General features: G+C 42.2%; 1 long non-coding RNA gene across 4 annotated transcripts in view; it reads right to left on the reverse strand.

Moving 5' to 3' along the window:
- Window positions 1-27,237, reverse strand: part of LOC107209367 — a 40,750-nt gene that overhangs the window by 1,997 nt on the left and 11,516 nt on the right. For 3 of the 4 annotated variants that reach the window (XR_004498976.1, XR_004498973.1, XR_004498974.1), the window contains exons 4-5: window positions 16,845-16,912; window positions 2,208-3,931 (exon numbers count right to left, since the gene is read on the reverse strand). This is a non-coding gene — a long non-coding RNA (uncharacterized LOC107209367). Of the gene's footprint in view, window positions 1-2,207; window positions 3,932-16,844; window positions 16,913-22,699; window positions 22,789-27,237 lie in introns of all 4 variants that reach the window. The other variant, XR_004498975.1, reaches the window with a different exon arrangement.

Consider the following 27,237-nt stretch of genomic DNA (forward strand, 5'->3'; position numbering starts at 1 on the left):
TGTCTTCATATATGAAATGAAGCATTAAACACGTACCGCTCTTACGCTGCTTTCCCACTTTAAAATGAACTATGCCTTTGACACCAGTGTCAGCCAGTGTGGCTAAAGGCTTTCTCTCCGTGGAGGGGCTGCACACACCTGAGTCATCTTCAGCCAGGCATTAAAGGTCATAGTGAGAAAATTAAAAATAGCTGTTTTAGTGATGTGTAAATGTGCATCTGCAACACAAATCCCGGGATATTTTTTGTTCACAAAATGTCTCCATCTAAAATGTGTAGAGTGACCATTTTCTGGGTTTCCATGGTTTGGTCTGTATTGAACCAGCCTTCCCTTAAGCAGTGATGTGGCTGGATAGGTGTAGCCAGACCATCATCTGCCAACACACTCTGTTGGGCTGCATGATGTGTGCAAACACCACAGAAGTCCATGAAAATAATAATTAGTCAGAAAAATAAGTACAAGAAAACTCTCCCTTTACTAACAGAGATGGCTTGTAGCCAATGATGATGCCAAATCAGGCACCTACAGAAGCCCCATCGTGGAAGGGAACTTCAGCAATAAGGACAAGCTCAGCAACAACAGTTTTTCTCCTCCAATGCTTTCCTGGGTCAGCTGGTTGGTTTGGAGCATCCTAAGGCCTCTCTTGAAGAACAATCCCAAGTGACAGCTGATAAAGGAGCACATGAAGGGTGCTTGATGTGTCCAGGGTCCCTAGCAAGGGGAGGTCCCAGCACAGTGGGATGTGGGGCAGGGCAGCTGCAGGCATGGGAGAGCAGAGGAGAGGCTCCTACTCAGCTCTGGCTTGCTTTGGGTTTTGTAGAAAAAAATACTTTTGAACAGAACACAGACAAAACACCAAAGGGCTGCAGGCCTGTGCTAGTGAGATGACTGCGAGAAAACCAATTTGTAAAGCTGTGAGTAGTTATCTCTATGACTGCACTGCCAGAACAAACCTATGGCCTTTTAAATTGGGGTCTTAAAGTAATCACAGTAGTTAGAAAAATCAGGATGCCTCTGTCTTAGTGCTGTCTTGCTAATGACTCACTCTGTGACCCTGGGAAGATTATGCAGGGTTTATGCAGTAAATGGCTCCTCAGAATGCAGTGGGTTTAGTGGCTGGTGTGTTCCATAGCATTTTCTTCTTAATGCTTCCTTCTCTCTCTCTCTGATTCTGAGCATTATAGCAAGGACATCTTGCAGGTAAATAAAGGGAAAGAGAAATACCTTCCCATCTGGGAAAGGTTAGTATTTGCAGGAGTAGGGAAGAGTTGGTTGGTATTTCCCCAGGTGCCTATTAATTTCATGGCATGGAATAATATTTTTTAAAAATTGATCAAGACAAAATACCTCATAAATGCAGCATCTGGACTTCAGCTGGGATGTGCAAGCTTTTCATATAAAAAAGCACTACCAGGAGACCAACGTACCAGGGCTGCATTTGTTGTTCAAATGTCATCATATCACAGTATGAAAGAGCAAGAAAGCAAAGGATTTGGGAGAAAAAAAACCCAACACATTAAATATTTAATTAGGTTCAGCTTTGCTCAGAGCAGTAGAGATTCTCACTTTTTTATTCAACCCTACTAAAGTTCAGCTGGTGTGAGGGCCTGACTCTGGTCTAGCCATTGCTGCCTGCTTGCAAACATTTTCATAGGTATATTGCATTGGCCTGACACACATCTGAAATTATAATCTGTCCCAAACTCTCAACTGAGAAACTTTCTACTCTGCCTGAAATAAAATTTATTGGAAGCTCTGATTTTATTAGTGCATTCTGAATTCATCAGAGGGCCTGATTTATGGCCTCCTCACTTGCTTTTCTCCTGTAGTCACTAATAACTTTTCTGAGCTCTTCTCTTAAAAATGGTAACTAGATCCCAGCCTGTGTCCTACAGTGAAGGCTGCTGACCAGAGCAGAGGTGCCAGAAGGTCCCCATGTTTTGGTAAAGGTTGAGAATTTCTTGGATTGCAATGGTGGCGCTGCATCCTCCCCTGCCAGACTGGTGCCTCTGCCCTTCATGTCAGCCAGAAAGAGTATTGCCCAAGCTCCTGTAATGCTTTAAGGGGAGGGGAGGAGAAGAAAACCTACCACATAGGCAAGCTGTCCTGACCATTTTCAGGAATGATCCCCGTTTGTCAACATATAAGAGATTTTATGACAGAAAAATTTAATGGCCAAAAAAATAAATCCCAACCCCCAAACTGACCTGAACACATCTTGCTGTCCTTGTTTTGAGAATGAGGAACAGTTTTCCAGGGCAGAGTCATACTGAACTGCACGAAAACGAGCAAAGTACACCAGTTCTCAATGAAGGCCCTTCTTCAGGATCATACCTGGCTATAATAGCTGTTTTGTAACTTTTTCCAGTAGCTGACTAGCCATTGGCAGAGGCAGTCCATGAGCTCAGTGGTTTGCTTGCAGCTGTACTGACAGCCTCTAACATATGTCCATTCCTGCACAGAAATGGACGGCTGCCTAGTAGGAGAAGAAAGGTGGCAACTGGCTTTTAATTTGGGTCACTTCAAGCACAGGGCTATTTCTCAAATCTTTGATTTAAAATACTGGCCTCACATGAGGAAAAAATAATCAAAAGCAGATCAGAGCAGATGAATCATAAAAGCAATGCACAGGCTAGCTGCACCTTCCTTTTCTGTGCACTGAATATCCATGTGATTACTCCTGATTTCCTCAGGAATACATGTTGGTCAATTAACAGCCTGAGATTTTTTTTTTGTTAGAGACTAATGGCAAATTTTTATGATCAGGCCATGCTGTTTAACTATGAATGGCCATTAGTCACAGGTTACTGTGCCTGGCCAACAATTAGGAGAGAGAGAGAAGCATTTCCAATATTAATGCTGCATGTGAGAATTGATTTCTGTGAAAGCCTGTGCATGCGGCTCTAACATTCCGTCTCTGTCGCTGCGAGCACAGGTGAAATACTGACTCCATCGAGGGAGATGGCAGAGCTGCATGGGGCCAGGCCTTCACCCTCAATCACTCACACATCCCCAGAAAGCAAATGCTAAGAAGGCATGAGCAAAGCCAAGCGAAATGGGATGCACATCTGCAGGAAAGCATTTGCTGTAACAGGATGCAGCCCCCAATATCATCTCTGGCCACAGGTTTGATAAGGGGGATCAAGGCTTCTGGGTAAGAAAAATGGCTCTGTGAGAATGACCTGCTTTTTCTGGTCATTGGACAGTTTTTCAGCAGGTATTGCCATAGGAACTGAACAGCTGACATTTTGTGTGTGGTGTCCTCTTGCCCATCCCTGGGCCGCAGTGTCTCCAAGGCTGCAAGTCTGCTTTTAAATTCATTAGCAAATCCTATCGTATATTGGGCTCAACTGGGACATAAGGTGCCAAATGCTAAGCTCCCAGGTACAAGAGAAAAGCCAGGTGAAGGCACCCAGAGTTCATTGAGACTGCTGGGATGGCACTCCTGGTAATAACAGAAGCAGAAGAAAGTGTCTTGAGTTTGTTTCACTTCTTCTGGCAATAATCAAGTCAGGCAAATCTAAATATCAAAATCACAAAATAATAAAATGATTGAGGTTGGATGTGATCTCTGGAAATCATCTGTTTCAAGCCTCCCTGCTTAAGCAGGACCACTTGGAGCTACTCAAACATTCAGGAAATCACTGGCCTGAGCTAGGACCCTGAACTGAATGACAGTAAAAATGATTATTCATCTTTAAAACTCTTTCTAGAAGAACATTCAGATTAGGTGGGTCTTCTTGCAGACAGGTGAAGTCTTCCTTCTACCAGACTGAGGGGAGTTTAGATATCCAACTGCTCTTTTTATTGCAGCACTTATTTCTCTTTGACAAGCAGAGTGCACATCTCAAACAGTCCTTCTCTGTTCAGATCCCAGAGGATATCTGCAATCCTAATGCACAGCGTACCGTTCTCCATGTGAGTCTTTCATCTGAAATGACATCACGATCAAAGGCAAGGTTATACAGAGTGCAACACACTGAGAAAGTCATGTGATATTTCAGAGCTGCTTCATTATTGGGACAAGAGTTCAGAAAGTACTTGAAAATGACATTTTACTATACATTATATGTTCCATATTACAAGCATTCCTTGCTAGTTCCTGCTGCTTCAGTTAAACTGCAGTACTTGGTAAAAGACTTGATTTGCTCTTCCACAAGAACAAAACTCCAGGAAGAATTGCTCCCCACACTCTGAGAGAGGGGATACACCTCAAAAGACTAACTACAAAAGGGATTCTAGACCAGGAGGGACAAAATATCATATAGGACACAAAGCAAGATCAGTTGTCAAAAATATACTTTTTGTCACATTTCAGATAAAAACCATTTAGAAACCTGTCATCTCAATTTGATGGCAGGAGGGAGGAGAAAATGTTTGCCCTGAAACTGGTTGACAGAATGGACAGCTTTATGATGTTGGTTTCTAATAAAATCTTGCAGAAATGCCACCCAGCTAACAATGTCAGCAGCTTCTAAATCCAGTACTGGACCTTTTATATTCCTCCTTGTGTTCTCTGAAACATAATCTAACTTGTTCATCACAGAACAATAACTAACCTATCATGAAATTGCACTTCAGTATTTTAGTAGTCATTTGTTTTTTCATGAAGTCCTTCCAATGAAGGCTTCTCTCCTGAACTGGCTGCTTCATAGGATACTCCAGTCCCATTCCCCTCTGCTTCAGATGCAGAGTGTAGTCAGGATCATAGGAGCCCAGCTTCACACTGGCAGATTGCACCTTTGTTATGCCACCCAGTCACACCTCCAAGCCTGTCCCAGCATGACAAGACAGAACCTTCTCCTAGGAGAACCATAGGATGGTTCCTTATTAACTCCTTCCTATCAAGTACAGATTCCTCCATATCATCAGTCTAACTCAGGTACTGACATTTGTCTCTCTGAAAATTTCTCCAAATCTCCATCAAACACAAATAGCTTGTCCATAACAGGGAGAGCAGGAGGATGACAGACCCAAACCAGGGGTCTGAAAGCAAATTTGGAAAACCAACAGAAACCAGTAGAGGACACATGTTTAAATGCCACTCATGCTTTTAAAAATCCCCTCAGCTGTTAGACCTATTTAATCCTTTCTCTCTGTTCAGACACTAGCAAAGACTCCAGCTCTGATGTGTAACACTCACCCTGTAGACATGGGGAAGACCCATGGCATCCCTGGACAACACACCAAATCCCCTAATCCAGCCCTACAGACACCGACTAGCTAATGCCTCTTGATGACAACACAATTTCCACCAATAACCACAGACCTACAAAGTCCCTAATACCATTTTTAAGAATTCCTCTACTATCCAAGGTTACAGAATCTGTTTCCATTCTGGGGGCTACTTTCCTCACTGGGTTGTTTTGCTGTTATGGCTGTTGTTTTAAAGTAAAGCAATTCTGGAATACTAATAAGTCTATGTGAATTCTTTTTCCCCTAAGATTATTACAAGCGTTGACATTAAATGTACTAGCCTGAACTCAGTTTCTGTCTGATTTAATAAATTTATGCCAGCCAACCAGCAATTTTTTTTTTAATTAACCCTGGAGGTTAAATGGAAGTTTACTAAACTGAGAATATGTTAAATGAATAATTTCTCTTGGCTTCTTTCAAGAAGTCTTTCTCTTACCCCAATAATCAGTTCAGCTGCAAAGAGATCAATAAGGTCTTTCAATTCAATGAGTGGAAGGCATACATTAAAAGGCTGGTAACAAACCTGATATACTGGAGAAGATATTTCAGCTTTTATGGGTTTTTTTGACATTAAATCTATCTGCTAAAAATTCTTGAGAAAAGGTTACTGCCCATACACTAATATTGCCAAATGGCATAATTTGTTAGCACTGCTTGGGAAGATTTCCTGGCATTTATCTGCAAACACAAGTCTTGTCTGTTAAATCCTCATTACAGAAGAAAGCACACTTTTAATCCTAAAGCAAAAAATAGCTTCAGAAGCCAACAATTGTTGCTTCTTCCCATGCCATAAATGAACACAGCAGGTTATCCTTTCCTAGACAGTAAAATCCCAGTTGAATTTTGCCCTTCCCATGAAGGAGACTCCCACCTAACAGCTCACCAGGCACGGTGTGTGCAGCCCAATACCCTGCACACACCCCCTTGACACTTCTGTTAGGGACTTGTCTCTACACAGGAACTGGGTTTTGCTCCCCCACTCAAGACAGTTCAGTGCAGGTCATGCATTTGAGCTAAGGTTAAATTCACTGTGATTTAGCATCAGTCTCATTGAAGGACATGGAACATTCCTTCAGTTGTATTCTCTTTTGGGCTGTCATTATACCAATAGCTTTAGATCATTAAATGTATCCATCATCATACTTCTATCGATCTCAAGCCAAACATGCAAGCTCCCAGGAAAAGGAGCGAGCTTTTGGGAGAGTTGAACAGGAACAAGAGCTCAATGACAGCATTCATGCAGAGCAGCAGAGCTGGGCTGTGCAGCTCCCAGCAGAGCAGCCGGCGTGTTTACATCCACTGCAGGAGGATGTGTTCGGAGAATTTCATGCCGCAGAATCCTCTCTGTAGATTTAGATCCTCAGAGACACAGAAGTCTTGGTTTATTTCTGTGATATTTCAGTAAAACAGAAATCATCTGGCAGATATTTCTGGTGATGTTTGGCAGGAATTTACTAACACTGGTGCAGTTCTCATCACAGCCTGAGTTCTCCTCAGTGGCCCCATTTAGTTCTTGTTAAGTAAACACAACTAGCACTCAGGAAAGTGCTCAAAGTAAAGCGCTTTATATGAGGTGCCTGACTGAAATAAGCATTTCAATTAGATTCATTAAGTAAGTTATTACTTGTTAATTGAATAGCAACAGACTGCTAAGGATCACTTACTGAGGTCTAATAAGTATGTAAGAGTGAAATCTACTCTTCATGTAATTCCATCAGCAATAAACTAGTATAATTAGCTTCTTACTAACAAACTTAAATTGTGGGGAATGTTGAGGCAGATAATTGGCACTTAGGAAGATACCTATAGCAAGTTATTGCAGTATCAATTAACATACTTATGAAATGTCAGTTTAAACTCTGAACAAATAATTGATACCAATGGGCTTGGGTTACTTACTTAAAAGCTATTTAAATGCTTAAACTTTCATATTCAGAAAAAAAAATTAAAAACTGCTCTTATAAAAAAATATTACATATGCCTCATTTCCAGATGCATAACCTATGAATTACCTGCAATAACTATCAGTAAGGACCCTGGGTGTGATGGCTATAAATACTGACACATGAGTGGTTCAAGGACCTATTTTCCCAGGCTTCTTTCTGCTCAGGAGCATGCTTGCCTTTCACCCCTTGCTCTCTAAAACTATATGAAGGTTATTCAGCAACTTATTTTCACAAAATTGTGCTTCCAAAGGAATGTTCATCATCTGAGAAACAGCTAATCCCTACTCCTTGCACTTGCAGACTCAGACACCTCAGGACTTCACCCTACTTTGATCAAATTAAGGTTCATACCTCAAGTCTGTGAGGTCTCGTTTTACACATAGAGAATCTGAGGCACCAAAGCAGAAACTTCTGTCCAAAGATGACACAGAAAGACCTTAGTAGTTCTGGGATCAATTCCTTCCCCAGGAGCTATACATAAAATACCTTTATATGTCATTTGGACCAACCTACCTGAGTTTGAAAAAGGTAAACATAGTAATTGTCTGGTCAGGGGAAGCAGCAACAGAACCAACATTCAAGGCTCTAGACCTGGGATCTTACCACAGCTCCATCTCTTCCTCCAAATATTCTCTAGATGTTCTGGAAATTCTTTGTCTTCATATTAGAAATGGAAATCTCTCTGCTGTCTGACTTAATGGGCAGTTTGGCTGAAGGAAATTAAGCATTTTGCAATGGCACAGTGTGTTGGAGCACTTCTGTTTGCATGCAAAGCCTGAGCCCTCAAACCCAACAGAGGCCTTGGGAGGAAGGCAAGAAACTCCCACTTCAGGGAGCAAGGGCAACTTGTGGTGGCAGAGGTGTTGGACTGGAGCCTCAGCTCAGGGTTTGCCTGCAGTGAAGGTGAAGGCAGAGGAGGTGGGAGGATGCCAGGGCAGAAACCAGGCAGGAGAACTGGATCAGCAGGCAGGAGTCCTCAGCTGGGCACACCAGGGTGTGAGGCAGTCAAGGTTGCAAGGGAAGGGGAATACAGGACAGGAGTCTGAGCCTGGGTGAGGAGGACAGGAGGGTCAGGAAGCAGGAAGTTATTGGCAAGGGTAGTAGTACTTGCCATTTAAAGGGTATCTGTGCAAACCAATTTTAGAAACCTCTATTTTAAATCGGGTTCACCCTCCCCCTTCCCCACATACAGAAACACATTCTGATCCATCATCTCTTAAAAAAAAATTTCAGCACATCCCTGTCAGCTAGCAGTGTGATTTTTTTTTCCAGCTATGCCAGCAAAAGCCCTAATGTAGACACAAATATAATATGAGCAAAAGGGGGAAAAAATACTTTCTTTTTGCCAATACAGCTTCTTTTGCTCAGGCAACTGGTATAAGGTATATTTTTGCAGGGTTTTTTCCTAGTGTAAGCTCCTGCACTCTGAGTGATTGCACTGTGAGTGCAGCTGTGCACTAGGTTCAAAAAAGGTGTCCACAAGAAGGTGTCCTTAAATTGTGTTGGGGAAAGGACAGCACCCAGCACTGAAATCCTATCAGTGCCTGGAGCTCATAGGTATGGATGGAATAAAAATACAAACTAATACAGAATTACAAGCCCGCCATTCCCAAGCTCCAGAGTAATGGCAGCCAAGTTTTCCTCATTTCCCAACCTTTCCAAGAAGCAGCTTCAGCCCAGTGCAGCACTGCAGGTAATCGATACCTTCTTACAGTAAATTATATCCTAAAACTTAGATCTGGTTCAGTGTCCAGAAGCTGAGAATTATAAGAAGGACTTCTCTGTTCTGCATGAAAGGAACAAAACTTAAGCATCTAGGGGGAATAGCAATCTCAAATTATAAATAATGCAGAAACCTTGATATACCTTTTAAAGCCTCAGTCCCCTTATAATTTAATGTTTGAAATGCTATGCTATTCCTTTGGAAGCCTTTTCTCTCTCCACTGCTGATGATGGTCCATCTTCTTAGACACTTGAGTAATGTCTCTCTTTCTCTTGTAACACTTTTTTGACTACTGCTCATGCATAGTAATGCTAATAATCTTGCAGCTTTCAGCAACATTTTTCTTGCTTTAAATGAAAGCCTGGTTTTATGCAGAGCTGTTTTGTTCAGTACCTTGTCTCCTGCATGTCCCTTTCACTGCACAGGGTACCTGTGTAAATACAAATGTCTATTTACTGCTGCCCATTATGAGCTGTTCATGTTCCATTTAGCAGCATGCAGGAGAATCAGACTAATTGATTACCTATATTGTATAAATTTTAGGAAAGCATAAATGATATAGTCAAGATTAGCTTGCTATTATGTTGACTATTTTACAAATCTGTATGTAAGCATAATCCCTCCCAAAAGAACTTATATCATCATTAACCAGGGACCTTGTGCATGTGAAATGGACTTGATATCCAGCAAATTATACAGCAGATATTACCATGTGCAGTGAAGTAGAAGGATATATTTTATACTACCTGACAACCACAGAGTTTTACAGTTCTTTCCTTACAGAAGATGAATTCAGATCCTATCACCTCCTAAATGTAATAACGTAAATATAGACAATAGATAAGTATTAAGCTCATTTGTCAAGGGAAAACTAGGCAATCCACCTCAGGTCATGAAGCAAAAAAGGACAAGAAAAGCAAACACAATCCAAAATTTAACTTTTAGTCTAGTCCTATAACTGGTGGAGACCACAGTAATGTACTTTGTGCTTCTAAGCTATTTTTAAGCACCTTCTCAGTCATCATTAAATGTTAAAAGGATCTTGTATCTTTTGGAAAGGGTGCAGTTGAAGATCCTGGCTATTTCCAAAGCTTCCTGAAATAGAAATCCTCACGTGTAAATGGCCCGTATAGAATTACAACTGCATTTTATATAAATAATTCTGGTAGGAAACCTGGGCTAAAATCATTCTAATGACTTTGATACAAGTGCACAGTTGGTCTGTGAACTTGCAGCCACTGCAAAGAGTAATCACATTAATCTGAACACTATTCCAATGGCAGCTGACAACGAAATGAACACCAAACTAGTCAGCTCTGGCCTCTCCTGCTTATTTAACCAATGTTCCTGCTGCACTTAATATTATCACTGTAAAAGCCAGAGAGAACCCTTCTCCTTAAATATAGTCTGGAAACAAAGTCATACACTGCATTCTCAGAAACAGCCACACACTATTAAAACAGAGGAAGCAAATTATAACTGAGAGCTTAGAATAAAGGTGAAAAGCACAGACACCTTCAGAACATTGAACATGATTACAGCAAGTGCCATCATTTGCTTTCCCTTTGAATTGATGTTAACAAGTAAAGCATTTTACTTGTCTTTGTTTACCAGGAGAACATAAATACTGCATAAGCTACATCTTCTTGCCAACTAAGCTTTGTCTGCAGGATGGCAGCTTGTTCTAACTATGCAAAGAGTTGAAAGCTCAGTGGCTGAGCAGGAACAATGTGAAATGCTATATACATGTGAAATGCATTCTTCATTAAATAAGTACTTGAGAAACTCTGAATGTCTCAGCCAGAGATTGCCCAAAGGTCTGCACTGCTCAAAAGGATATATCTCCAAATATTTCATGAAACACCTGAATTGGGAGCCTAGATCCCATCCTAAACAGAAGTTTCCTAAGGGCCACCTTTCCTAGGAATAGGATGACAAAAACTCTCAGGTACTTCTGAAGTGCCAATGCACTACCAGACAATGCAGCAGTGCCCTGCCTACACCTTTTGTGTGTTCTGGCTTCCCTAATTTTTCCTGGAGAAGCCCCTCTTCTTTGTGTGCTGAGTGGCTGCTTATAGCTCTGCAGGCTCCCTTCAAGGGGCCAGCTGCCCCATGCCTTGATGCATTAACACCAAAGCAGCTGGGATCTTGGTGAAGCCTTCCTGTCCTTGGTACAGCATTGCCAGGCAGGGCTGTATAAACACTCACAGTGCCTGTGAGCTTCACGGGGCCACCCAGCTGCCTGGGAATCATTTTATACACAAGAGCTTCAAGATGGCTCTGAATGCCAGCCCAGGCACAGCACTAAGTGGGCTCCTCTTGGATATTCTTGCACAGCAAACATTGAGTGACATCAGGGGAAGGTTCTTGCATTACTGTATGCTATTTCGTGGGGATAGAAAATAAGCCCTGCCTGTCCTTAGCTTCCCACCAGGCAGGCTGGGGGGTTTCAGCCAATTCAGCATGAGCTGACCTAAACTCAGCTGTTTCAATCTGCCTATGATGGGCTGGTTCTGCCTCCAGAGCTGCAAGCTGGCTGGAGACCTGTTAGGACCTTTGGATGGAGAGGAAGGAGCAACAGTTTCTTATGGGTTTGTACAAAGATGGAGCTGGGCTTATGAAAGAAATTATATCAAAGTGTGTCTGTCAATCAGCCCAAGGATGAAATGTCCTGAGTGTGTTTGCCTTGCTTGAACAACGCAATTCTGGTTTCCCATTTCCCATAGAAGCAAAACAAAAGAAATTATATGCCTAAGCATGGCTCCTCTATCTAATAGAAACTGGGCTATACTCCATACCTTGCTGGATGAAAAATTAGCATCAAGTACCAGCATGCAGTGTGTAACATCTGGAAAAAAATTTATAGAGCCATCTTCATTATATTTTAGAGGAAAAGAGAAAACTGTAAATTGCAGAAGGTATAAGAGGAAATTCTAACAGATTGTACATTGTCGGGCACTCAGTTTCCAGCTGTGGCAAACCTGATAATAAAGCACACTACCACCTCAAAGTTCAGACATCAGCAGAAACAAGGCAGCCCCCACGGAGAGCTTCCATGCAATATGGGCTTTCAAAATAGCAGCTCCCCACAGGTAAGAAGCAGTCTGGATGCTTTGGAGAAAGCCTGAAAACATTTAAAGGATCAAGGTATAGCCTTGAGTAAGATATTCCTTTTTTTTGTACCTTTGGGGGACGTTTTCCTTCTTTTGTGCATTATATATAGAGAGTGAGGACACTTTACTCGTAATAATATCCTTGATAAGCATATATTCTTAGGAGAATAAGGTGAGGATGATTAGAAAGCAAAAACAAAGGAGACAGGAGGAATTCTAGGGACAAAATGTTCTTGACTGGCTGTGTAGAAAAAAAAAAAAAATCAAGAGCTGCAAAACAGCAGCCCCTGTTATTTGCAAACACGTACCAAGGAGGCTGAGAATAGATCCAATGACAGCTGCAGCCTAATTGATAGGAGACTCGCCTAACAGGTTGTCAGACTGCTGCGTGGCTTCAGTCCAGGCCACGTTGCTGGAGGCGCAATGTTAGAAATACTGACAAACGTTTACTAAAAATAAATAAAAAATATTCCAGGGCAAAGGGAAATATGGCTCCAAGTGACTACTTGCAAAATTGCATTAGATCTCTAGGAAAGAGGAAAGTAAGCGGCAAAACGTGTGAGAGTCCCCCCAGGGCCTGCAGGACAGACTCGGGCAGCCTGCCAAGGCACTCCAGGATTGTGCTGCCTGTCAGGAGCGTTGGCTCTGGGTGTGCTGAGAGCAGCTCTCCACAGAAGCAACAAAAATAACCACCAAATCAGCAAAGAGCACAATCAAGAGAGTTGACTAGCTGCAAAAGAAAATTATATTAGATGTATAGAGATGGATCTGTTTAATGGTAGGACAGAAATCACAGGGCAAGTCTTTGAGCTCTTTTCTTACTTAGCAGGAAATGGATGTATGGCTTCCTTGGCCAGTAGGGATGGGAAAAACTAGAAGGGAGTTGAAAGTGGCTTAGGTACAGCCCTCAGCCCATCCCATGCAACACACTCACAACCAGTCACATTTGGGAGTCTTTGAATTCATTCAGCTACATGCTAGGACATAAACCTTGAAAGAATCCTTGGTCTTGAGCTCCCAAGGCAGGAAGGCATCCAAGAAAGCTGCAGAGCAGAGAGGTGAACAAGAGAAAGCTAAAGCAGAAGGAGGAGGGGGAAAGCAAGAAGCTACATGGATGAAAGCCTGTTAGGACTGTGAAGACTGCTCTCTTTGAAGGAGATCCAACCTTGGTAAAGATGAGACTATGTGGGAGGGAAACAATCTTCTGAAAGTAACACCTAACATTTTAAGAGGCAGGAATATTACTGTGCATGTGTGCACAGAGAAGCCGTGGGACATGAGTACACAGTCCCTCTGGATTTACAAGGACTACTGATCAGATGAGTAAAGTGGATGCCTGAAGAGAGCCTTTCCACAACAAGGGGAACAGAGCCGAGAAAAACAGCACTGGCTGAGTTCTCCATCTTTCCTTGTTGTCGTGGGATTACTGCACTTGACACTTCTCTGTTAATCTCTGGTTATATGTGAAGATGATCAGCAAATTAACACATTCAGAATTCATTCCCAAAAAATGCTTCACTAATTGCTATAGAAAGGAACTTGGGAACAAGCACTTTCTTACTTGGTCATATCCTGATATTCATTTCTGCCTCTGCAAATGTCCAAAAACATTGTGAAATACCCATAAACAATGTCAAGCAGAACTAACCAAGTAATTTGAAATAACAATAGTCATAAACCTCCCTGTCTTCATACACTGCAAAAGAATGGCAAAATGCAGCCAGGAATCATTTGCTGCTCTCTCCTTTATGGAAATTGACATTAGGTCTTTATGATACCTGAACTAAAACTCAGAGGGCCCTGAGTTTTTCCACAGCCACATACAGAGATCTAACAGAGGGCCACCATGAAAAGCAGTGGAGAAACCATATGGCTAACAGCTCTCTAGGGTATGTTCAATATATGCTCCTCAGCACTGAACAAATCCCTAGGTAGCTAAGGAGAACAAGAAAATTACTCACAAGTCAGGGCAGTCTGCATGAGCAGAGTTGACTGCAGCCAAGGGTACTGCTCCGTGACAGTGAGGCACTGTCAGAAATGGGTTTCAGAGGTAGGTTTCTGCAGAAATCTGTAATCCCAGCCCCCTCATCACAATCTCCCCATGAAGAGCAACTACTAGGAGACACTTACTAGGTTAGTTCAGCAACACAGTTTCCAGTATGAAAAATAAGGAATAACAAACAAAAAACTCAGAGCAAGAATCATGAAACAAATTACTAATAAATGGAGCCAAAATTCTTGAAAGTTCTATGTTTGGTGGATGCCTGTGTACATACAAATACCCAGTTTATGCAGGATGACAGATCAGAAGACTTTCTGGTAATTACAGGAGGAGGTGAGCCTATCTGCAAGCTGTAAAACCAAATCACCTCTGGATTGTTCACATTCTGAGAGTATCAAATTAAGAAAATTAAATCACACAAAACTTTGTTACACATTCACAGATCTGGCTTAATCTATTGGCTACCCTCTCTGCTGTTAACTGTAATGAAAACCCAGACCCTTAACCACAAAGAATTAAAAGTCCTGCGGAGGGTTCACCTTCTGCTTCATAAGGCCCCATACTCAGTACAGTCCAAGGTGCTGTGTGGAGAGAAGACTGTAGACAGAACCACTATTTCTGTGTTGTTTATGAAATCAGCTCCCTGAAGAGTATCCTTGCATCACATTACTGCAAGAATGGTATTACAGCTTTTGCTGGAAAACAAGCATCTCAATTTTTCACATTAAGTTTTTTCCCCCCTTATAAAAGCCTCCGACTTGGACTGGGTGAAATTTAGAAGCACAATCCCCGTATTGACTTTAACAGAAACAAGATTTAGCTCTATAATAAGCTTTTATTTAAGGCAGACAGGCTCTTTTGTACTGTGTTTTTGTAACTTCACTAGACCTTAGAAAGCATTAACCTGTTTTGAATTCGCAACACCACTCCTTAAATACTGGACTCTCACCCCAGAGACTAAGGATGCTGGAACACTGACCTCCTGCATCCAGGGATTTTGATCATGAGTTTGCATCCCAGAACTGCAGGTCAGGTTTAGATCTCAGCTCAGTATATGAGCACATAGTGGGAGTGAGGAGTTATTTTCTAGGGCACATGAGTCAAATGCTCCATGCTGATACAGAAAATGGTATGGTTACTGAATGTAAAGGATTTGCTGCTTCTTTACAGCCAGCCCACTTCAACAGAAAACTCTGTAGGAAATAATGCAGATTCACTTTCTTACTGAGCAAACTACTGAAAGATCTTGTTTATTGACAGGGAGCAAGAGATGGGAGATAGCAGAGCACAGGAATATGCAAATTACAGTTTGGGGTTTTACCATAACAACATCTTCCTGCTTTTAAATGGAGCAAACTGTAGTTAGTCCATTTCCCCAGATAGCACAATCAGAATTTTTGAAATTCCATTAATTATTCATAAATTGCATCTGTGTCATCCCAAGAAGCCCATCTAACCACAGTACTCAAAATTCAAAAAAGGGCTGCACCTGTCAGAAGGGGATCCAAAGCCCCATACACCAAACTGCCAGAGCACAGATATGCACATTTGAAGCTTCATCCCTTATTGGAGCATAAATCCTGGGCAAAGCTGCAGGAATCTTCAGCAGGGCTTCAACACTCATATTGTGACACATATATTTTCTGTATAATTTTTTTGAACTTTTAGGCACTCACCTGGGCTCCTGCTATGCTGCAACCAACCAGCGTTTGATTCACCTTTCATGTAAAGAAAAGTATTTTCTACTCTGCTTTCAGTAGTATGGTTTATAATTAATTTATAAGTGACCTGAGTTTCAGTTACCACTATTCAAGGCTGACTGACATACAGCAGGCATTGGCATCACAGGTCAAGGCCATTTGTTGACCATTCTCCTACATAGCGACAGAATTGCCCAAGAATACCCTCTCTGCAGTTTGAGAACTGCAATCACTGACTCTGTTCCTTTAGCAGGTTCACACTTTCCTTTGGCTATGACAGTAAAACTCATCTCTGTGGGATACTACCCAGGACAAAACTGCAAAGAACTCCCCAGAGCCACAGTGCCTTACAGCCCTGCTGTCTGTGCAAATATATTTCTAGCATTAAATCTAAATCCCAGCATAGATGACAAGAGCAACAAAAATCCCAACTCCCTACCATAAACACCCTACGCAGCCCCCTGTAGTCCAAGTCACTGTTGTTGGGAGGTAATAGATGATACAATTAACTATTCACAACAGGCAATGATTTCAGATACTATTTGGAGGTACATGGAGGAAGGGCAAAAACATTATACAGCAGAGTACTGCTGCCATATCCTACAAGATCACTAGCACAATGTTCTACCTTTGTCCTTTAGCACTTTTAGGATCAATTCCTCGGGTTTTACTAAAGCAAACACCATAAAACTAAGCCCACATCAAGTCCTTACCCACTATCACATGCATTTCCAGGTACACACACTTTCTTCCATCAGAAAGGAAGAAGCCCTGTACTACCAAGGACATCCCAACCAGCAAACCACCCTCTCTACACACCACTGCAATGGCCTCAAAGAAGGCATTGGGCAATGCCGGACCAGAACCTTCGCTCGTTCTTCCACAGTCCTGTACACAGCAACTAAAAGTTGTATATTGTCTATCAATGTTTTGGCATTAACTGCAGAGCTGGAGTCACAGCTTTTGTTTGGCTGCTGTTCACCACTCCCCAGTTAGTGGTTTTCTTAATTATATCAATAACAGTTGTTTTGTTAAGGAATATTTCTTAATCACTATCAATTCAAACAAAGACTTTGCTAATCCTCCAAGCCATGCAAAACAGGCAGGTCACAACTGTTTCAGGACAACCTGTTATACTTAATGCTTTCAGAAAGGATGCTTTACCTGAATTGTTGGTATTGGAACTCATGCTGTTTAAAATGTTCAGCAAGGGACTGTCTTGCTCACAGGTCCTGCAACACCAGAGATTACATGTTATATAAAGTTCATAGTGCCACATAGGAAGATTAAGCATATGTGCTAAACATGATTTGTACAGCTTTGGTCTTATAAGGCACACCTAATAGCCCATTGACGATCAAGTTGTCACTATTATTATTTACTGAAAGCAAGCACTGTGTCATGGCACAAAGAGAAATAAGATCTACTCCTTGCCCCAGTAAGTTAGAAAGATTCACTCGGCCTCATCGAAGAACTCAAAGGAGCTAATGAACAACAGGGTGACACTTGCCATAGACCACGCATGAAAGCATTCAGTGGCAGAGAGGCACCTTGGAAAGTTGTAAGGCTGTAAAAATAGAGGTGTAACCCTCAATGCACATTAATCCTAACAAGTTAGACTTAACCTGATAGTAAGTACCAAGCACCAACAATATAAGAAGCCTGAGACTGTGAGAAGACAAACAAGCCCTTACCATTCTGCCTGGTCCAGCTTCCTGGCTTTTAAACTCCACCCCTGTAAGCCTTTGTGATGGCCCAGGTTGACTGACTTTGAGAGAAGCACTCATGGCTTAGGCAGGTATTAGATTGCAGATGAAGAGTAGTAATGGCCACAACCACACCTAAGCCCCAACAGGATCAGCAGCTCTTGCTTTTGCTTGGCTCTGTTTCATCAGGATTATTGTGTAAAGGAACAGCACAGAAGGTTGGCAAAGGACAGATAACCAAGAAATTCAGGTCCTTTCTGCATGACCTCAGCAACATTCTCTGCCCTGCATGTGTTCTAGTCCCTCGTTGGTAAACAAGAGCCAACCTGAAAGGCAAAGTGCTGTGTGATAACCCGGTGAGCAATCCATCATTTTGAAGGTGTCCCACAGATGGAAACTCTTTGTAACATATCCATTTTAACATATTAAGTTGAATTTTGATTCAAGTGTTTTATGTTCTTTACTATCCAGCATATGGTTATGGGTAACCCCTTTACCACATGGATCTATTCCATCATTCTACACCACAGTAGTAACTTTTTTTGTGTATAGTATGACAATTATGACTATGTTTCCCAGAAAAATCACCAAAGAACAAAAACCTGTTAATTATTGAAATTACGTTCTCCATATGTGTCAATTCACTTAATCCTGTGTACAAACTCAGCAAGCTTTAATCCTTCTGCATATTTCCAATTCAGTTATATCACCCTTTTAGCTACTGCATTTGCTCTTAATAGAAATTTTCCCTTGTGGTTCATTTATATTCAAGAGACTATTCAGGTCACCCAGTGCAAATATTTTTGGATCATTGGCAATGTCATTGTCCAGAATCATATTCACTCTATTTCCTCCATTCCAAGAATGAATTTACTAGGTATGGGATGCTGGGAAAAAAGCTCTTGTTCTCATTTCATATTTAACTGAAGAAGCAAAAGAGAGAAAATAAATGAAGTCTGATTTGCATGAAATCATGTATTCTGTACTTTAGTGTTGAACAAGAACACAGACATTCTTTGAGTTCTTTCATGTCTATTTCCTATATTTAATTCATCTCCTTGTCACCTTCTGTTGAATTAAAGGAATGATACAGTAAGTTATCAATAACTTAACATCTTCCACTTCCTCTGGTTACTAACCCCACCCTAACAACACTGCCTTCCTTCGAGCTGGAGATGCAGCATTTGTCTCTCAGTACTCACAATCCTTAACAACAAAATGCAATTTAACCTGTTGAAAAATCCACAGAAAGAGGGAAAACAGGGAAGCTCATTCTCCCTGCTGGCTTCCCAGCAGACAGCAGCACTGCATTTATATTCTGCAGTTCCTGCTTCAGAGGACACCATGCTCCTTTGCTCTCTGGTGCACTTTGATCCCACAGGCTGGGAAGTGCCTTCCCAGCCACCTCCAAACTCTGCTGCAGAGATAGCCCCAGACAAGCCTGTCTCCTGGAACTGCCAAGTGACAGATCAAAGCCAGAAAATTGCCCTTGTTTCCAGTGCTGCTTCTACACTTAACACTTTGCGCTCTCCCCTCCAGGCACTCGAGGGGCCTCTCTGGCTCCTCCAAGTAAAACCTGGAGCCTGAAATCCTGTGGGTGGGAGAGAAAGCCCCAAACAGACCCCTAAAGGCCCAACAATCAGATGATGTGCCAATTTACATGAAATTAACTCCCTTGTTTCTCTTAAAAAGAGACAAAGGAAATGAGAGGCGCTGGAAGTGAAGCTGTGTGTAGCCCCTGTTCCTTATCCGGCCCCTTGTAGACATTATTTACAGCAGCCCTGGAGTCTGTCTTTCAGAGCTCACTGAAGAAGGCAGTGGGAACCTTTCCAACGACTCTGTGGCCTTGCTGGAAATTGCTGAGCTTTGCTCTGTGCTCCTTTAAGGCTGCAGTGAGTACAAGCCGTGGGACACAAGCTAAACTGAAACTGCTGTCGAAGGAAGGGGTAGGGGGAAGGGACACCATACCAAACTATTCTCAAAGATGAGAAAATAATTACTTTTTAAAAAAACAAAACAAAACAAAAACACCTTCCAAACTTTTTTTTTCCAACTTTAAAGAGCAGCTGCAGCTGGAGTGGTGCCCAAACTGCAGACTCACTCAGCAGACACAGGCTGAACATCACAATAACTTTGGGTATTGATGGTTTTAAGACCTGAGGAGCTGGAAGATAGTCAGCATTGCCTTTTCCAGCCCTTAACCCTCTAGCTGCTACAGAGGCCAAGGAATACCCACTGCCACAAGAGGCACAGGTTTCATTCTAGCACAGCCAGCTCGGCCCTTAATCTTGCACAGACAGATAACTGGAAAATCCCAAAACTGGTTGAGCATAGGCTGTTGTGACATGGCATTAAAAGTGAACCGGAATGGCTTTACAGTATTTTCCTAAGTGTGTCAATTTGCTATAGCACTCCCTGCCTCTCCCTTCTTTTGTAACATGCTGGGTGAGATGGCTACCATTGTTGCCATGTGGCAAATCTCTGTGACCCATCAGAATTAAAACAGCTGCATAAACATAAAATGACAGATAATCACAAATGCCTGCAATCTTCAGATAAAAGCAACACACAGAATATCAGAACCTGATTAAATATTATTAATTTTGATTTTAAAATGCAGCTTCTTTTCCCCTGGCACTCAGATGGACAAACTTTATTCAGAGGCAATCTGTTTATTGTGCGTACATATCTGTCCATGCTTTTATTCAAAGAACACTTTGCTGTGCTTGAGCATCATGATTTCACATCTCCTGGATTAAAAGAGGGGTTGCCTGGTACCACTCTTACCCTGGTCTGAGGGAGAATCCTCAATAATGGCCATGCAAGAGGAGCAGCCCTGCAAGCCTCCAGCTATCACAACCTTCAGCAGTAGATGGATTTGAGGGGCACGTTAATTAAATCACTCCAAGCAAGGATAGAATGACATGATGCTGTACTGTCGCCCAAAGCCTCTTTCACCCTACTGAACCAGGTATCACTAGCACAAGTGTTGCTTGTGTGGGCTTCAGTGAAGAGTTTGATATATGTTTTCCTACTGCAGTCACACAAACACAAATAGCATTTCCTGTATTATTTCCTCTGCTTGGAAGATGGTATGGAAACTTCATCTGCTTTTTCTGGATATGTAGGGAGAGAAACAAGGAGGTGAATATCTAGAGAGCTGGCAGAGGTGCAGTAAGAGGAAATAAAAGCAAACCTAGAGAAAAGAAAGCAAAAGTAGACTGAACGCTCCAAACTTGCACAGGCAGTGGTCAGTAAACTGAATTGGGTACTGTGAGAGAAGGGGAGTTAAAACAGCTTTGTGTGGTAAACACATGCAATGCAAGTCCCCAGAAGAGGAAAATCTTCTGTGGGTGTCTTTATTTCCTGATTCCAAGGGAACCAGCAGAGCTCAGCAGGACAGGGCAGCAAGGAAGCAAAGAGATTAGTAGAAACTGAACAAAGCAAAAGGACAGGGGTGAGGGGGTGGAAGAGAAGGATACAAAGAGGGGAATATTATTTTGTGGAGCAATACAGTACTTTGCTGGGTCACAGCCAGTCTGAATGTACCTTAAACTCCCATTTCCCATTCTCTCCCAGCTGGATAGATAATTGCCTGACTCTAGAAATATATTAATCATTTTTATGTCTATGATCTCCAATGCCAGCACAAGGAGTGCTGTTAGACAAAGCCATGTCTCACCATAGGCTACAAGTACAGAACAGGACCCCCTTCCCCTCCTGTATCTGAGATCAGTGTCTAATAAAAGCACAGGAAACATCAGGAATTCCCAAGGATCAATGGGGTAAGATCTTCCAATGGTTTCAGGCATTCTATATATTCTATTCCTTCCCTAAGACTTTCCTATGCAGCCTGATTTATTAGCCTTAGTCAGCATTCTGTCTTGTACACCTGCCAAAAAAGCACAGTAGGATGAAACATCTGGTAAATTTGCTCAAATTCTATTATGAAATATCTTCAATTCAAGTTTCAATGAAAAGTAAACAAGTCATTGTCTTTAAAAAGTGCTTTGCTTTGCTGTCAGAAAACCCTGGCAATCAGCAGTAGGCATTAGTCCTCTTTTCAGGGTTGTCAAGGGAGAATAGCTCCCATTGTGAACCACTCTGGACCAGGCAGAAGATCATGTGTATCACTGCTAGTTCAGTGACATTTGACTTGTTCACCAGTGTCTGCTGTGGCTCTGCCATGCAGTGACATTTGCTCACACTTTAAGAGCACTTGGGGATGCACAGAGCACATGGAACACAGCAGGCTTGTCCTCCCTGCAAGGCTGGGTGCTGAGGAACCTCCCAGCTCTGAACTGACTCGAGAGCTGGTGCAGTTTGACAATGTTCAGGTTCAAGCCTCCCCAGAGCCAGCTCAGGGGTTTCTGACAGTACAGCACGGTGCATTGCAGATGTCACCGAATGCAAACTGTGGTGATAAACAGGTACAGCCTGTCGAGCTACAGGCAAGAAAAGGAGGTACTTAACAAATGCTCTGTATTCCTCCATGCTGGCTCCACATGTATGCAAATCCATCGGTCCAAAACTCCCACGTTACCTTGCCATGTAGGGCAGAGGCCAGAGGCCATTTTTTCAGTCTCTAAATTGGAACAACACCTATACAGAACCCGCTCTTCGTTTCTGCAGGTGAGTTCCAGCCCTCCTCAATCACTTGGGCTGTTTGTGGAGGGAGGTGAATGTCCCCCACCAAAGGACTTTTCAGTGGTAGTTTAATTTCTATAGAGAATCATTCCTCTCTTATGGTCAGCAACTTTAATAAGTGGCTGTGCTGCAGGAAATAAATGTATTGGTGGATCAAACTACAGCACTTGACTGTATTGATCCACAGGGGATATATTTTAATTGGTAAGAAGCCCTTATAGAGCCATCTGACTTTCCTACATACCTATGGTGCATGGTATATTTGAGACAGATTTAGCTACAAAAGACCAAATCAAAAAGACAGTGAACACATTAGAGATCATTACAGAAAACAGAACTGCATTAAGAACTAGTCCATCTGTATAGGAGCAGAGACATACATTCGTGGCAGGTTGTGCACTGAATGATGGTATAGCAGGGAATATGCTTATCTGTGCAATCCACACAACACACTGTCTGCAGTCAACACATTCCTACGTGCGCTGGCATGAGCCATTTGAAACTGATTTTCCATGTATGCCAATTCTCATGTTACACCATGCCAGGGTACTGGAGCTTGGACACTGAATGTGGCAAATCCCTGCCACCTTCTTTGGCTCAGGGTAACTTCAGGACAACACAAAGTACTTGGAGTAAAACAAGATAAGACAAAGTGAAAAAACAAACCAATTAGAAGCGCCGTCAGAGCTGGAATTTCTCTGGGAATGTGTGATACAACTGGAGAAGGTTTCAAAGTGCTGCAGACAGTAATGTGGCTGCCAAAAAGAAAGCAGCTGTCAGAGCAGGGAACTTTTTTGGGTCAGGGCTAGTCATAAAGAAGATGACATTTTTCACAGTTCTCATTTAATCTGGGCAAAGAAGGCTGAGTGGGGAGAGGTAACAGAGACAGGAGCAGAGCTGCAACTGTGGAAGATTAAAACATTTCAGAGTCGTGTTTAGAAACAGTCTGTGAAAGAGGCTTCTGGCAACAGAGAGAAATTTTGGACCAATCCAATAACAGGGCACCAGTAAGGGGTGCTTCTGAGAAATCCTCTTGAACCTGCCAAGAAGAGGAAGTCAGTCCAAACCAGAACTGATGGGGAGAAGACAGTCCTCTGCTGCTGCAGGCTGGAAAGAGAATATAAACTACCATGAAAAACAAGACTGGAAGTGGAAAGGTGCAAGGAGCCCAGTGAAAAAACAACACATGAAGCTACAGACAATGCCTATCATTTGGAGAAGAGACACAAGAATGTGAAGGAGCTCATTTGAACAGGATCACAGCATGAATATCACAGGAGTGCCAGAAACAGTGACTTCAGCAATGAAAGAACCACTGCAGATACAAAGCAAATGAGTAAAAAACCCTCCCATTTACCAAGCAGGATCCTTCACTAATCCCCACTGTGGGAGGATGTAAATTGTATGCTTGAATAAATAACGAACTGGGAAAGTAAGGATATGTGATAAATAGTGCCATGGAGAAAAATACAGACCCCAGGGTAAAACACATGCCAAGGTCCTGGTCTCAACAGAGCCAACCAAATGTGGACAGAGGGGAGCAGAGCAGCTGGGGATGCAGTGTGGGGCAGGCTGACTGCTGGGCTGGCAGAGCTCTACCGGAAACCAGGGACAAAAGCAGGGAGGAGGAGGAGGGATGAGACAGATATAACAAAGCCATTGCAGACTGTCTCTATGGGGAAGAGCCAGGACTGGAGGAACATTGGTCAGCCAGTACACTAAATAGATGGGAAACTTTCACCTCTCCAGTGAGCTATGTAACTAAAGTCACCACAATGATAACAATTAAAATATTGTCCATTTCATGTTATGGTGAATTGTGTTTTGGATTGTTTTTCCCCCTATAAATAAAATAAAAATTTTTTTAAAAATCCTTTTTCTATAACAAAGTCATGCAGCATATGCTGTGTAGCACTCAATGTGTCCTGATGTCCTGATCATCACATTTGGAGCAGGCAGACAGTACCTCCCTGCAAATCTACTACACAGATAGAGAGCACGTTCAAAATGTTAAAATTACACAAAGGGTTCTTGCCTTGCTCAAGATAGCATAATTCCCCTCTGCCAAGCAGTGCTAACAGAGCAGATCAGGCCTGTCACCTACTTGTTCATTCTGATGTGGCAAGGGACAGCTGCAATCACACTGCCCTGGGCACTCTGCAGGAGCCTCCCTCTCTCTGTACCTCTTCCTCACCTTTCTGGCATGCTAGGAAGAAAAGGCCATGAAGTAAACTAGCAGAAAGTACAAGCTGTAAGCCTCCCTTACATTCTCTGGACTGCCAGAATTCACCCTGATCCAATGGTTCAGCAGAAATCCAACTGATTCCAGGTTCAGAGACACTGGGAAAGAGAAGCAGGGGTAAGGATATGCACATAGGGCAGGTAGTGAGTAACTGTGAGAGGTTTGTGAACAGTGATGTGGAACAGCTTTTTTTCTGTGAGTCCCATCAATGTGGGAGCCACCTCCATACTCCAGTTGTCAGACTAGGCTCTTGCAAGCACCTTTTTTGTTGCCTTCTCTAGCTACTATCTCAAACAGAATATTGTTTTCTTTACTTTCCTTATAATTACAGTTATTCTAATCAATAAAGTTTATGATGAATGATCAAGAAAATATTGCAGAGAAAAGAGAAGAAAGCTAGTTTATAGTTTTAGTTTTTAAAGTTTTAGTTTAGCTCTGAGTGTGCTTTGATCATCATTGGCAAGATGTTTCGGAGCACAGTCCCAACCATCAGAAAGCCACCCGTCTCCACCCTCCAGTTCCCTTTATAATCTTCATCTTGGGCAAGCCTCTGAAGGCAGGATAGACAGTGGAAGGGATGGAGGACAAGCTCCATATTTAATTTCCTCTGTTCCTTGTAAAGCTACCATTGCCTTGCTCCTCATCATTTCCCCCTCTTCTCCATGGCTTAGAAACAGCAAGATCTGAAAAACATGGGAACAAAATTAGAATGTTTTAGGGACATAATCAATATATATATCAATGGATTTTTTTTATTTTTTTTTCTGCAGGGAAGCACAGGCTCCACACTTCCTTCTGTGTTTTCTTGCAGCCCCCATGCCTTTTGTCCTCTGACAAAAGCTCCCCATTGAAGTACATGGCATTTTCTGGGCACTACATCTTCAGTATATTCTTTCAGCAGTGTAATCAGAAGTGATATTCATTTGAATAATCAGCAGTCAGTGTAGAATACAGCATTGTACACTGACACCCCTAAGCCCCAGGAAGCACCAGAAGATGGAGAGGGAAGCCTGCAGTTCTTACTGGCCTCATTTTCTTTCCTTGAGAACTAGCTCTTTCTTTCCTACATACAACTATCCCACACAGTTAAGGGCATCCTTAGTGATCTAAATCCAGCTCTTGTTCCCATCCCTAATATCATACAACTGGACCATGGGGGCTGCTTAAGTCAGTAAGGGAAGAATAACGTGAGCTTCTAAAATTGTCCCAGAATGAGTTGTTCGCACAACGGCATTCTGTATTCCAAACCTGAATATCTCTTTAGATGTGGCAGTGCTTCAAAAGGCCTGTAGAAATTTTTCTTTTGTAGGTCTAAGTTGATTTGTTAAATGTTACCACAGGGCTAGTAAAGAAACTGACTACTTTAGGTCCTACCCTTTCAATACCAGGATGCATTTTGTAAATAATTTAACATGACAGAAGAAATTAAGGAAGGAAACATAGGGCCAAGTCTGACGGAAAGAAAGACTGTTCTTTTATCACAGCTGAAACCATTTATTTTTGTTACATGTACTTACATTATTTCTTAAGTACTCAGCTCTTTTAATGTTAATTCAAGCTTGCTGTTTCTTGCTGACAGCCAGCCATATGTGACCCCCTGTTCTTTATAAACATTACACACCGTGCAAGATGATTATGTGGTTGCAGAAAATGGGTTTTTTCCTCTTCTGCAAGACTAAATTCTATCAGCCTGAACCCTTGGCTTTCTGCCCCCTCTCCTGCTCTGAATTTGCAGCATCAGAGGTGGAGATGCAAAAGATTTTTCAGTGAGGACCGCATCTTACTGGAGGCTTCTTCTGCTTCCCTGTATTTTCAGGCTGTTGTTTCAATCCTGTCTTCTTCCAAGAGTATAGCTGTTCAACCAAAAGTTAAACTGAAAACCAGGAGAGGTGATAATCTCACCTGAGGCCATGTAATGACTTTCAGAGGCCTTATGGAAGTACCATCATTTTTCTGTACCCTATCTGGTAAGCAGGAGAACTTTTGAAGTCCTCAAAACCTGCTCAGTTAACTGCATTGCTGGAAAGTCTGCTTGTGGCCCACTGTGGCAGCGTTGAAGAGAATACAGTCACAAAAAGGAGCCATAGTGGCATTTTTAACTCAGGAATTTCTAGCTTTGTGATTGAGCTCTGTAGACACATACAGAGGCTTGATCAGGAGAGACTCAAGAACTTCAGGCAAGACACTGCACATATACCAAGCAGAAGGTGACCCAGAAACCACAGGGATGGGGTTAAGGCTGAAACAGAGTGAAACAAGGCCAGTTGGAAGCTCTGTCTTACCATAGTCAATAGGTGCACTCAAGCAGAGCATCTCAGGAAAGAGGGATAGGAGAACAAGCAGGCTTTTAAGGGGGGAAAAAATTCTACAGCAAAGAAGCAAACTTTGGGTTTGCCATGAAAGAATCTGGGGAAGCAACCCAGATAATTACATTGCTCCTGTTTCATAGGGAACCCAACCTCTAGGAACAAGGGCTACCATTTACCCCTAAAAGCAAGTGCTGTAGTTTAGCTTTAAACATGATCACGGTTTCACTGAGGACAAGCACCAACCAGGAGTCTACTACTTGCTGAAACCCTGCCAATCCTTCTGAAGTTATTCCTTTTAGATACACAACGTACCCCAAGCCTTCACTATTTCCTTTCTCTGAGTTTTTTTTCCTGGCCTTGGAAAAGCCAAAAAAGGACTGGAGCATTGTGTGATTCAGCAGATGGAGAAGAATAAAGGCTATCCAGTGAAGTAAAATACAGGAAAAATAGACACAAAAAGAAAAATGAATGCATGTGTAACTAAAAGATATGAAAGGTATATGAGACAAGGGACATGACAAACAAGTGAGCAAGTGCTGGAATAAAACTAAAAGAATAAAAGAATAAAATCTGGCTAGGAAAGGCTGAAAGGAAGAGTAGAAAATATTTTCAAGGAATAAAGACAAATAAGAATTTTTCAAGTATATAAAAAA

Source organism: Parus major, chromosome 10, assembly GCF_001522545.3.
Source record: "Parus major isolate Abel chromosome 10, Parus_major1.1, whole genome shotgun sequence".
Classification (NCBI taxonomy): Eukaryota; Metazoa; Chordata; class Aves; order Passeriformes; family Paridae; genus Parus; species Parus major.